Genomic DNA, 13,019 nt, shown 5'->3' with positions numbered 1-13,019 from the left:
CGAATCCACCTGCGTGGAGGGGTCAGGCCAAAGGGGGAGACCGGTCCCCGAACTAGTGGAGGCAGGAAACGACCCTCAGCTAGAAACCGGAGGCTCTGACATTTTATGTGGCGCAGCCCCTTGCTCCACCCTCTAGGAAGGCACCACATAGGGTCAGGGAAACTGGCGCCAAGTTTACCAAGAGGAGGCCCGAGGCAGCCGGACAGAAGTGTTGGTAAGAAAGGCCAGACAAAGGACACACAAAGGGGGTCCTGTGAAGCGCTCCAAAGTTATCTGGGAGTTGTCTGAGCCCCTCACCTGGTGAGCACAGTACGACGTGGGCAGCCGTTACCTGCAGACGTGGTCTGGATAATAAGAACTGTGAGTAAAGGCCCTGAACTGCATCACTGACTCCGTGTCGTTACTGCTGCTGCCCTGCACCATCACCCCCATCCTCCGCATACACTGCCCTGAGGCTATACTCCTCCCGTGGGGAGTTATGCTACGCTCTGCTGCACCCACAACACCAGCCTTAGCGGTCTGCCCTGTAGCGGCGGTTCACTCTGACCGCAATCCACGGGTGGCGTAGTCGGACATTTAAACATCAAAACCACATAAATAGTTCCGCCACTGGTTTGACCGCCCTGAGCCACGGAACCGGATCGCCGCCACGAAGACTACAACCACCAGCATCCACCAAAAAGGGTCCGGCTCCGGGTGTCCCAAGGCCCAGGGGGTGCGTCAGAACATTTTCATCACCTTTCACAATCACCAATGGGACAAGGCAGGGATGTCCTCTGTCCCCTCTCTGATACATCCTAGTGACGGAGCACCTGCTCTCATCAATTCGCCATAACCCCAATATTAGGTGGATTGAGGTGGGAGGCACCGAGTACAAGTGCTCTCTATTTGCTGATGATGTCCTAGTATATATCACTCAATCATATATATCCATCCCTGCTGTTATGGCTGAAATAGATCACTTTGTTACATGGTAAAATTTTAAAATCAATGCAGCGAAGTCTGAGGCCCTCGATGTCTCCCTCCCTAAATCCATATAGGATTCCATCCAGTCCAACTTTCCCTTTGCCTGGCCCTCACAGGGTATCAAATACTTAGGAATTCCTATTCATAGAGACCTCTCCCATCTATGTTATCTTAATTTTGGGCCCTTTATTGAACAATTCCATACAGACCACGGTTGGCAAGTTAGAACTGTAAGATTCACTACGTGAACCACTGGTGTTTTGTGGAAAAGCACATGTACACCGCGTTCCAAATTATTATGCAAAAAGTGTTTAGGAGTGATAAGGGAAGAATTTGTTTGTTTGTCAGTTAAACTCATTGATGGTGATGTGTGTCAGGGCTCTTTATATCACTGTAAGCAATTGCAGACACCTGTGCTAATTAGTTTGGCAGGTGTGTCCAATGAAAGGCAAGACTACTTAAGAAGGCTCTCTCACATTATTAAGCAGCCTACATTTTCTGCCAAAATGGGAAAGAAAAAGGATGTGTCGGCTGCTGAGAAGCAACAAATTGTGGAGTGTTTAGGTCAAGGCATGACTACAATCAACATTGTGCGATGATCAGGATGAAGTGTCTTGGCAATCAAGAAGTATGTAGCTGATTCACAGTACACACGTGTGCGTGCTGATAAGGGCAAATTGAGGACTCTTTCCTACAGGCAATTACGTCAGGTTGAAAGAGCAGCGGCAAAAAAGCCTTGTCATAGCAGCAGACAAGTTTTTGAAGCTGCTTGTGCCTCCAACGTCCCCCGAACAACAAGATGCAGGGTCCTTCAGAGGTTTGCAGCTGTGCATACGCCATCCTGTCGACCTCCTCTATCCACTTCACACAAGCAGAAACGGCTCCAGTGGGCCAAACATTACATGAAGACTGATTTCAAAACTGTTTTGTTCACGGATGAGTGCCGTGCAGCGCTCGATGGTCCAGATGAATGGAGTGGAGGATGGCTGGTTGATGGACACCCCACGCAAACACGGCTACAGCGCCAACAAGGAGGAGGTGGAGTAATGTTTTGGGCTGGAATCATGGGGAGAGAGATTGTCGGCCCCTTTAGGATCCCTGAAGGCGCTAAAGATGAACTCCATAATGTATGTGGATTTTCTCAAACAGCACTTCCTGCCATGGTTCAAGAAGAAGAACCGTGTATTTCACAGCAAGATCATTTTTCTGCATGATAATGCACCATCTCATGCTGCACATAAAACATCTGCATCTCTGGCTGATATGGGCATAAAAGGGGACAAACTTATGGTGTGACCCCCATGCTCCCCTGACCTCTACCCCATTCAGAACCTTTGGAGCATCATTAAAAGGAGTGTCTATAATGGCGGGAGGCAGTTCACATCTAAGCAACAGCTCTGGGAGGGTATTCTGTCCTCATGCAAAACAATTGAAGCAGAAACCATCCAAAACCTGACAAATTCAATGGACGAGAGAGTTCAGAAGCTCCTTTCGAACAAGGGGTCCTATGTGAAAATGTAACATCACCTAGAATAAAGTTTTGAGTTGAAAACTGTTTGATTTCAGTTTCTAACAACCTGCTAATGCTTATAATTTCAAAAATGACCATTTTTTTGGTCTTTATTAAAATGAAAAGGTTGATCGAAAAGTTTGGGGGATCTAAGAGTGTGGCAACCCAGTAGTCATGATTACTTCGAATTCTGACAATATGAGGGTCATGCTGCAGGTAGTGCAGCAAGAAGGCACTTATGTGTCTTGCGCATCTCGGAGCCCCAAAATTATTTTCCGGGCTAGATGCAGCTAAAAATTATTTTTAATTTTAAATCTGGTGAAGCTTATTATAGATGGCCTAATAGGATCAGTGCTGCACACTGCTACAAAGCCCAAATTATTTTCCAGTCAAGATACAGATAAACATGATTAGTAATTTGAAAGCTTAAAACGGTTGGTAGGGTGATTTTAACCAATCATCAAGCTTTTACTCTCCCCAGGATGACACAGGGGTAGAAAAGTCGTTTCGGATCCATGATTTGTTCATCTTTATGAACGTGAGTCTGTCTACATTATCAGTGGAGAGCCGCGTGCGCTTATCTGTCAGCACACCACCAGCAGCGCTGAACACACGTTCAGACAGAACGCTGGCTGCGGGGCATGACAAGATCTCCAAGGCGTAAGTGGCTAGCTCCGGCCATTTATCCAGATTGGAAGCCCAAAAAGAGCAAGGGTCCAGTGACACAGTCGTGGCTTCAATGTTTACTTGGAGATACTCCTGTACCATCGTCTCTAGGCGTTGACTATGTGTCAGACTTCTTGTCTCCTGTGGCCTTGCAAAGGATGGGCTAAAAAAGTGGTGAAATGATTCCGCAAAATTGATGTTACCAGCAGATACTGTGGTTCTGTTACGGTTTGAGTGCTGAACACTTGACGGTCCCACGGTTGGCAAGTTGGAACTGTGAGATTCACTACGTGCACCACTGGTATTTTGTGGAAAAGCACATGTAAGATTCTGCAACAGTCTCTGCTGATACTCCTGCATGCGTGCATCCCTTTCTATGGCAGGAATAATTTCTGCAAATTTACTTTTGTACCGGGGATCTAACAGTGTGGCAACCCAGTAGTCAGGATTATTTCTAATTCTCACAATTCGAGGGTCATGTTGCAGGTAGTGCAGCAAGAAGGCACTCATGTGTGTTGCGCATCCAGGAGCACCAAGTCCCTGTTGTGTTGGTGGCGAGGTAACAATCATGCTTCCTTCCTCTGTCCTCTCCCCCCAACCTCGCACAACAGAAATGTGATCAAGGTCTCCCTCATCTGATGAGTCTTCCATCAGTTCGTCCTCCACTTCTTCCTGGGCTCCTGCACCTTCCTCACTAGTTTGGCTGCTACCATGCGCCCTGGTAAAATCATCTCCCCCACCCTCACATGCCTGCCGCCTTGGTGCTGCCGACCGTCTGGACCTTGCAGATGTTAGCCCTTCCGCATACAACTCCTCCTCCTCTACTTCCTCCACCTCCTCTTGTGCCACCACCTGACTCCGAATTCTGTTTAACATGTGCTCCAGCATGTAAATCACCGGAATAGTCATGCTGATAATGGCATCGTCAGCACTAAACATCTTCGTCGCCATTTCAAAACTGTGCAGAAGGGTGCATAGGTCCCTGATCTGAGACCACTCCTCCAGCGTGATTTGCCCCACCTCTGAATCTCGTTGGCCCAGGCTATACGTCAGAACGTATTGCACCAGGGCTTGTCGGTGCTGCCACAGTCGCTGCAACATGTGCAGAGTTGAATTCCACCGGGTAGGCACATCGCATTTTAGCCGGTGAAGTGGCAGGCCCAACGACTTCTGTAGAGATGTAAGTCGCTGAGCTGCGGGATGCGAACGGCGGAAGTGAGCACACAGCGACCGTGCCCTCTGCAGAAGGCCATGTAGTCTGGGATAGTGGGCTAAAAATTGCTGGACAACCAGGTTCAACACGTGAGCCATACAAGGCACGTGTGTGACATTCCCCCGGCGAAGGGCCGCACCCAGGTTTGCAGCATTGTCGCACACGGCCTTCCCTGGTTTCAGGTCCAGTGGAGACAACCATTCATGAAATTGGTTCTCCAGAGCTGACCACAACTCCTCAGCTGTGTGACTCACATTTCCCAGACATTTCAATGTAAAAACCGCCTGATGACGTTGAGCCCTACTGCCAGCATAGTAAGGAAGTGTGCAGGATCCCTTCTGCGCAGTTAGAAAGCTTGTGGCATGACCAGACAGGCTTTGGGTGCAGGTGGAAGACCGAGAGGAGATTGAGGAGGCAGAAGCAGTGGAGGAACTTTGACATAAAGAGGATTGACGCACAACTCGTGGGGACGGCAAGACTTGGACAGCAGCCCCTTGTCCTGCTGTCACCATAGTTACCCAGTGCCCAGTCAGCGACATGTAACGCCCCTGTCCATGCCTACTCGTCCAAGTGTCTGTGGTGAAATGCACCCTGTCACACACAGAGTTTCTCAAAGAAGCGGTGATGTTGTGTGCGACATGCTGGTGGAGCGCAGGCACACCTTTCTTTGAGAAGTAGTGCCGACTGGGCATCTGGTACTGGGGCACTGCGACGGACATAAGGTCTCGAAAATCCTCTGTGTCCACCAGGCGGAAAGGCAGCATTTCTGTAGCCAAGAGCTTGCAGATGGTGAAATTCAACCTCTTAGCTTTCTCATGGCTAGGAGGAAATGGTCTTTTACTTGTCCACATCTGAGGGACCGAGGGCTGGCTATTGTGCTTAGACGGGGTTGATAAGGGTGTCCCCGGCAAACTGCCGGTCTGTGAGGAAGATGCAGGCGGACATGTTAGGTTGCCTTGATCCAAAGGTGGTGCTATCGATGTTGGACAGCGCTCAAGACCAGCTGGTGTTACCACCTCCAAAGAAAATGATGACCTGCCAATCACGCTGGCTGTTGCGGGTAAAGAGGTGGCAGGTCTGCGCTCCAAAACAGGTGTGACTGCTGTCCCCCCAGTCACAGAGGATGAAGAGGCCGCGGATGCACAAGTTATGGCAGACGGTGGTTGGCCCGGCCGGCTAGGCCGCATTGTAGCACACTGAGCTTCCCACTGCAACTTATGCTTCATGTCCATGTGCCGGTTCATGCATGAAGTACTCAAACTATGTATTTTTTGGCCTCTACTTAGCTTTTGCTGACAAATGTTACAGATAACACGAGTTGGGTCATCTTTATCGATCTGAAAAAATGCCCAGGCTATGCAAGGCTTAGCACCCATGCGACCTGAAGAGCCACCACGACTTGTGGTGAGAGGCAGAGTTGTGTTTGAGGATGCAGTTGTTGACGTGCTTCCAGTACTACGTCTCTGTCCAGGAAGGCGCAACCTGACCTCGTCGTCACTAGCATCTTCCTCCACCTCCTCTGCTGACCTCATCTCTTGGCTGACTGTGGGTTGACAGTAAGTGGGATCTCCGACCTCATCATCATCACCCTGTGCGTTATTACACCCGTCGTCCTCAGAGCCAACCTGTTCCTGCCCTGACAAAAAAATAAAGTTGTCGCTCCAATCAGGTATTTGAGTCTTATCATCGTCTTCCTCATTGTCTCCACCAACAGGAGTTACAGTTTGGGAATGAGGGTCTACATTATGGTCAGAACCTTCTGCGTCTGGTCCTGGATCCGACTCATAAAGATTCTGGGCATCAGTGCAGATCATTTCCTCGTCTGGATTCACAGAACCGCTGGAGTCGACCTCTGATTCCCAGGCTATAGTATGAGTAAACAGCTCTGCAGACTCAACCATCTGTTCTACCTCATACACAGTCGGGCAGCTGGAGATTTGGGAGCTGTGAGGAAGCAAGTGCGATTTGGGTGACACCTTTGAGGACTGGAGTATTTGTGATGTTGAAGTTGATGTGGAGGAGAGCCCACTTAAAGGAGCACTTGATATCCGTTGAAGCACCTGCTGTTTTTGTGCCTCATCTGGAATTTGTAGCGATTGGCGTGGCCGTAAGAAAGGGATCTTATCACATTGTCCGCTAAAAGAAGTAGACATTTTAGTTTGGCTGGAAGATGGTCTTTCTTCTGCACCTACCCCACGGACACAACCTTTTTTCCCCTTCCCAACACGCCTATTCCCCTTTCCACCAGCAGCAGGCCTTTTTCCACTCATTTTGGTTGTTAACTAATTCACAACTCTGGAGTTGTTTGCACAAAAAAACAATGGATGGTAACCGAGCAGAGCTGAGTGGCCAAACTGTGGTATTAGGCCAAAACTATTGGCTGGGTTAGATGCAGAAAAAAATTATTTTTAATTTGCAACCTGATGGAGGTCAGTATAGATGGACTAATAGACCAAGTCCCACACACCGCTAGAAGCCCAAATATTTTTTCAGAGCTAGATGCAGAAAATTTTTTTATTCAATTTGCAACCTGATGGAGGTCAGTATAGATGGACTAATAGACCAAGTCCCACACACTGCTAGAAGCCCAAATATTTTTTCAGAGCTAGATGCAGAAAAAAATTATTTTTAATTTGCAACCTGATGGAGGTCAGTATAGATGGACTAATAGACCAAGTCCCACACACCGCTAGAAGCCCAAATATTTTTTCAGAGCTAGATGCAGAAAAAAATTATATTCAATTTGCAACCTGCTGGAGGTCAGTATAGAAGGACTAATAGAACAAGTCCCACACACTGCTAGAAGCCCAAATATTTTTTCAGAGCTAAATGAAGAAAAAAATTATTTTTAATTTGCAACCTGATGGAGGTCAGTATAGATGGACTAATAGACCAAGTCCCACACACTGCTAGAAGCCCAAATATTTTTTCAGAGCTAGATGCAGAAAAAAATTATTTTTAATTTGCAACCTGATGGAGGTCAGTATAGATGGACTAATAGAACAAGTCCCACACGCTGCTAGAAGCCCAAATATTTTTTCAGAGATAAATGAAGAAAAAAATTATTTTTAATTTGCAACCTGATGGAGGTCAGTATAGATGGACTAATAGACCAAGTCCCACACACTGCTAGAAGCCCAAATATTTTTTCAGAGCTAGATGCAGAAAAAAATTATTTTTAATTTGCAACCTGATGGAGGTCAGTATAGATGGACTAATAGAACAAGTCCCACACGCCGCTAGAAGCCCAAATATTTTTTCAGAGATAAATGAAGAAAAAAATTATTTTTAATTTGCAACCTGATGGAGGTCAGTATAGATGGACTAATAGACCAAGTCCCACACACTGCTAGAAGCCCAAATATTTTTTCAGAGCTAGATGCAGAAAAAAATTATTTTTAATTTGCAACCTGATGGAGGTCAGTATAGATGGACTAATAGACCAAGTCCCACACACCGCTAGAAGCCCAAATATTTTTTCAGAGCTAGATGCAGAAAAAAATTATATTCAATTTGCAACCTGCTGGAGGTCAGTATAGAAGGACTAATAGAACAAGTCCCACACACTGCTAGAAGCCCAAATATTTTTTCAGAGCTAAATGAAGAAAAAAATTATTTTTAATTTGCAACCTGATGGAGGTCAGTATAGATGGACTAATAGACCAAGTCCCACACACTGCTAGAAGCCCAAATATTTTTTCAGAGCTAGATGCAGAAAAAAATTATTTTTAATTTGCAACCTGATGGAGGTCAGTATAGATGGACTAATAGACCAAGTCCCACACACCGCTAGAAGCCCAAATATTTTTTCAGAGCTAGATGCAGAAAAATTTTTTATTCAATTTGCAACCTGATGGAGGTCAGTATAGATGGACTAATAGACCAAGTCCCACACACTGCTAGAAGCCCAAATATTTTTTCAGAGCTAGATGCAGAAAAAAATTATTTTTAATTTGCAACCTGATGGAGGTCAGTATAGATGAACTAATAGACCAAGTCCCACACACTGCTAGAAGCCCAAATATTTTTTCAGAGCTAGATGCAGAAAAAAATTATTTTTAATTTGCAACCTGATGGAGGTCAGTATAGATGGACTAATAGAACAAGTCCCACACGCTGCTAGAAGCCCAAATATTTTTTCAGAGATAAATGAAGAAAAAAATTATTTTTAATTTGCAACCTGATGGAGGTCAGTATAGATGGACTAATAGACCAAGTCCCACACACTGCTAGAAGCCCAAATATTTTTTCAGAGCTAGATGCAGAAAAAAATTATTTTTAATTTGCAACCTGATGGAGGTCAGTATAGATGGACTAATAGAATGATGCTATGCCCAAAAGATTTTACTTCACTAGGTGCAGTAAAAAAATTGGTATTCTATACACAGGTGGTATATCTTGCAACACAGATAGGCTACTCCACTGACTAACACACTCTGCAATAGGCCAAAAAGGATTAGCTTTGCTAGATTAAGCCAAATGCTGTGAAAAAAACTTGCACAGCACTGGCACAGACCTGCCTGGCAAAAACTGATAGGAACTGATGTAACCTAGTCCTGAAAAGGACTCCAATTACAATTAGTCTTTACTCCCACAATCTATCTATTTAAGAGCACAGACCTGCTTGATAAAAGTCGTAGGAAATGCTGTAACCTAGTCCTTAAAAGGACTGCAATCACAACTATTCCCTACTCCCAAGCTATCTGTATATTTGTGCGAAAATTGGCTTGAAATTAACAAGGTATAGCGCACACAGCAACAGCGGTGCCGTCTAACACGCAGCTGCAGCAGTGAGAAAATGGTGGCGACGGGGAAAATGGCTTGGTCTTATAGGGCAAGGACATGTGACATACACTGCCAATCACACATGCCCTTGCTTGTGTGAAAAAAAGCACTTCGCTCCGTGTGTGCGCTGCTGATAGGCTGACAGATTGCACCTCCCCACTGCAAATGCGGGAAAGAGAAAAAAAAATGGAGATCTTCATTGTTCCTGCAGAGATCCATCCCCTGCCCCTCCACCCGCCCCGCTGTACACTCAAACTGCGTATTAACATTAATTTTCATCATTACTGAGAAAAAATCCAGTTATGATTTTGGTGCACGAACAGTTATCGAACATAACCTCGAACAGCCGAATTTTTCTCAAATTGTTCGTGTTCGCCGACCGGCTCGAACACCGCCCAAAACAGCTCGAATTTGAGATTGGCGAACAGTTCGAGTAGAACAACGCTCATCTCTACTTATGAGCTCAGTTTGGTGTATGGGCTCATTATTAACGCTATACGTCTGTACACCACTTTATAGTAGTGAATATACAGATTCATAGACTTACTATTGAGCCTATACACTGCTCTGTATGCGCCACTCATGCAAGAGCTGCGCACTTCAGAGTGGTGTATTGACTAATCGGTGTGGGTTTCATGTACTGGTCCCCCATTGATCAAAAATTCTTTGGATTGCCTAGAATAAATAAAAAGTTTTACACAGTAATAGTTACACTCACTGTGTCTTTTCTTTTGTTTTTGATCTCTAGTTCTTCCATTGTCTTGGCTGTACTTTCTCCTTTTACTGGGAAGTCCTTTAGTGTGACAAATGTAAACATAATTTTGGAGTTTTAAACAACAAATTCCAATCCTCATTGTACTCTCCTTTCTGTCCTTGCCACTTGATTACCCATGATCAATTTCACTACACAGGGCAAGCATGTATACACATGTACACATGCATCATTGCACTTGTTCGAACAGCTAAAAATGTAACTAAGGATAAACTGGTAGTAAAAGATTACATAGGTGTGTGTGATTATTTAGGAAATGTTGTTCTTTGATGAATAGTTATAATTACTGATGAGTAAGCATTACAATGCTCGGGTACTCATTGTTCGAGTCGAGCAAATTGGAATGCTCGAGTGCTCAACCCAAGTAACAAGCCCAATGTAAGTCTATGGGAAACTCAAGCATTTTTTCGGCACCCCACCTCGGCGGTCTGCAGAGGGCCTAAAAATTGCCCAAATCATGGGAGCAGCATGAGGAAGACCCCTGGGATCATCTTTGACTCCCAGTTCACTGCCTAAAACTGTGGTCATCTCATCAGACGTGATCCTATATTACTGCAGTAATAATACAGACATTTTTGGCAACGTGACAAATATTAAGCTTCCTTTAAAATGGGCAAGGTATGTGGCAAGGGATGGGGAAGTGTACGTTATGGTAATGATGATAGTGCATGCAGAGGCCATGGGCATGATGAAACTGTGCCTGCTGAGGGAGCAAAACAAAGACTCATATCATGTTGAACTACCTTCCTGTCCCAATTTCAAGGGGGCCGTGGAACACTACTCTTGAAGGCAGAGCAGTGTGAAAATGTTGTTGGTTGGATAGCAGATAATGCTTCCAGTCAGTTTGCCACCACCACCTCCCTGTCTTCCACATGGTCCAGTCTCAGTAGCCGTGAGTCTGGACCACATTATTATAATTACTTTAGTGCCATTTATTTCATGGCGCTTTACATGTGAAAAAGGGGTATACAAATACATTGCAAAAACAATTACAATAATCTTGAACAAAAATGTGACAGTGACTGCTACAGGAGAGGAGAGGGCCCTACCCTAGTGGGCTCACAATCTACAAGGGATGGGTGAGGATAGAGCTGGTCATGCAGCGATATAGTGGAGCAAGGGTTACTGAAGGTTGTACGCTTGTTGGAAGAGGTGGGTCTTCAGGTACCTTTTGAAGGTTTCAACAGTAGGCGAGAGTCAGAAATGGAGGGGTAGAGAGTTCCAGAGAAGGGGGGATGCACAGGAAAAATCATTTATGCGATTGTGGGAAGAGGAGATAAGAGGAGAGTAGAGAAGGAGATCTTGTGAGGATTGGAGGTTGCGTGCAGGTAAGTACCAGGAGACTAGGTCACGTATGTGTGGAGGAGACAGGTTGTGGATGGCTTTGCATGCCAAGGTTAGGGTTTTGAACTGGAGTCTCTGGGCAAAGGGGAGCCAATGAAAGGATTGACAGAGAGGAGAGGCCAGGGCATACTAAGGGGACAGGTGAATTAGTCGGACAACAGAGTTTAGGATAGATTGAAGGAATGCGAGAGTGTTAGAAGGGAGGTCACAGAGCAGGAAGCTGCTGTCATCGAGATGGGAATTGATGAGGGCATGCACTAGTGTTTTTGTGGATTTGTGGTTGAGGAATGTACAGATCCGGGAGATAATTTTTACGTGGAGTCAGCATACTCCTCACCCTGATCCTCCTTCCTCCCACCATTCCAAGTGCCTTGAGACAACTGATCCCACACTCGGACACTCTGAAGAGCTGTTTTGTTCATCTTTCCATTTATAGATTCTGGCCTCTCGCTCGGTCGCTCGGAAGTGGAAAGAGCTTGGATATGTGGTTTTAAGGAGAGATTAGAGTCCAGGGTTACCCCAAGAGCTGTTCACTTTTCCAATGATAGATTCGAGCCTCTCGCCTGGCCAGCTTCAAGCAGGGTAACAAGGATCGCATGTAGCAATTTGAGCAGCAATGGTCACCAAAAGGTGACAGTGGGAAAGTGCAATTACTGTTGCAAGAGGTGGATAATGATGAGACACAATGGACAGAAAGTCAGGAGGAGGACCAGGGTGCAGAAGTGGAAGATGAAGCAGTGGACGATAAAGTCACTGACCCAACCTGGCAAGGAGACATGCAGAGCAAGGACAGCAGCACACAGGGGGAGAGAGGCATAGCACCACAACAGGCAGAAACAAGCAGTGTGGTGGCCACAGACACAAGATGGGAAAGTGCTCCCCAGAACACCAACACGATGGGAGTTGCCAGTACAACTGTTAGATCTTCCTGAGTCTGGTTCTTTTTTAAAGACTGTTGTTTAGATAACCCCAAAAAGGCCATTTGCAACATCTGCCAGGCTAGCATCATCAAGAGCACCAAAACTACTAGCCTGGCCACCACCAGCATGCTAAGGCACATGACAGCAAAGCACCCAACTAGCTGGGCCGAACGCCAGCGTCCAGAAACAGTGTCTGCAGGTGACACCACTGCCTCTTCCGCTGTTGTGCATGCACGCCAATCCCCTGTCCATGGCGCATGCGAAGATGCCTCACGCTCTCCACCTGTCATTGCAGACTTGCAACCATCACCGTCCATGTCCAAGTCCCTTTGCAGCGTTCAGTTGTCCCTACCCAAGGCCTTGGAATGCAAGCGCAAGTATGCAGCCAACCACCCACCCACCCACAGGCCGTAATACTTAACTGCCATATTTCTGGACAGCTTGCTTGCACTTGAAATGTTGCCTTTTAGGCTCGTAGAGGTGGAAGCTTTCCACAACCTCATGGCAGCAGCGGCTGGGTGTCCATACTCGGTCCCCAGCCGCCACTATTTCTCCCGGTGTCGTCTCCGCCTTCCTCAAGCGTGGGTAACAGAACATCACCCATGCTCTCACTTAAGTAGGAAGGACCGCCTAACCACAAACAAGTGGACAAGTGAATGTGGCCAGGGACTGTACATCTCACTGACGAATGTCACTGGGTTAATATTGTGCTCGGTCTCCAAGACAACGACCAAATTATTCATGATGATAAAAAGATTATTATTATTATTGTGAAGGTCGGATCATCCATCTCCTTAACATTGTGTTACTTGGAATACAAGTGCAAGTATGCAGCCAGCCGAG

The 13,019-nt window shown here is 46.1% G+C and overlaps 1 pseudogene; it reads left to right on the top strand.

Annotated features, from left to right (window-relative positions):
• LOC141167242 (protein canopy homolog 1-like) overlaps positions 1-9,973 on the top strand; it is a 33,469-nt pseudogene extending 23,496 nt beyond the window's left edge.
• The last annotated feature ends 3,046 nt before the right edge of the window (positions 9,974-13,019 follow it).

The sequence above is a fragment of the Phyllobates terribilis genome, unplaced genomic scaffold (genome assembly GCF_046119375.1).
Source record: "Phyllobates terribilis strain yellow unplaced genomic scaffold, ASM4611937v1 Scaffold_11__3_contigs__length_659146591, whole genome shotgun sequence".
Taxonomy (NCBI): Eukaryota; Metazoa; Chordata; class Amphibia; order Anura; family Dendrobatidae; genus Phyllobates; species Phyllobates terribilis.
Note: the sequence above shows the minus strand (reverse complement) of the source record. Positions and strands in the feature narration are given on the sequence as shown.